Source organism: Propithecus coquereli, unplaced genomic scaffold (genome assembly GCF_000956105.1).
Source record: "Propithecus coquereli isolate 6110/MARCELLA unplaced genomic scaffold, Pcoq_1.0 Scaffold44, whole genome shotgun sequence".
Taxonomy (NCBI): Eukaryota; Metazoa; Chordata; class Mammalia; order Primates; family Indriidae; genus Propithecus; species Propithecus coquereli.
Genome location: NW_012150174.1, coordinates 12551941 through 12553174, shown reverse-complemented (window position 1 = coordinate 12553174; position 1234 = coordinate 12551941).

Sequence of the window (1234 nt, the reverse complement as noted above, 5' to 3'; positions counted from 1 at the left end):
TGTGGTTTTGATGGCTTTTAAAATTTTTTATGAAAGAAATTATACTGTAAATACTGCATGTATGCTTTGCTGACTTTCCATCAATATTATATTTGTGAGATTTATTCATGTTTTTGAATAAGGTTATAGATTGTGGATTTTCACTGCTGTCTACTATTCCATTGTATGAATACACCATAATTTATTCTCCAGTTTTATGATTGTACATAGCAGCATCATTTCCATTTGGGGACAGTTTTGAACAATGTCACTTTGAACATCCTTGTATCTCTGTACCTCGTACTTTAAATAATGCCAAACTACTTTCCAAATGTGGTAGCTTCAGTGTATAGTTCACCTGGCTATGTTGGAGAACCTGTTGTTTTACCTCCTTTCCAACTCGTGATATCATCGCATAATCATTTACTGATCCATTTAGTGGGTGTTTAGCTCAGTGCCAAAGCAATCTTCTGCGTATGTGAAGTAGAGGAGGCGGTTTATATCTGTCTTGCTCTTACATTGAAGGTACAGCTCTTTGGAGTCTCAACTCTATGGAGGGAGGGTCTTCTTTTAAAATCCTCACCTAGTTGTACCTTGGATTTTGTCTTGTCTTCCAAGTCACAGCAAGCTTTAGAAACTTCTGTTAAGGTTCAGAGGATTTGGCAAATGCTCTCCCAGCAAGAGTTCCTTCACTTGCATATTGGCCTGATAATTTCTTACTGTTTTTGGCATATCTTGGATGCATTTAACATTTATTTTTGTTACATATTTTGTCCAAATTTTTTGATTTCTTTTTTAATGTCTCCAAAGCAGATTGGGTTGGTCCAAATATCCTTAAGCCTACACTTTTTGGAGAATGTCATTTCCCCTTAAGTTCCGGTAGGATTTAAATGGGCCCCTTTTCCAGCAAAGGCCTAATTCATCTTCCCTTCAACATCAAATAAAGGCACAGTGAAGATGATTAGGGAATCAGTTTTGATTAGTTAGGAGTTATCTTGACATTGATTTCCACTTATTACCAGACAGGCTTTCCTGCCTCTTGTGAGGTATTACAATTTGGTATTCCTTTTTCCTATCTTGTATTCATTGTATCTTTCAATATATTCTCAATATAACTGACAGGTAAAATACAACCTTCCATAGTTCCCTCACTGATACGATTTTCCTCCCTTCACTATATCCCTTTGGTCCTTTCAATGACAACTTGGAAGGGATTGAATATAGGTGTTAAATTGTTATATTCATGTTGCCACCC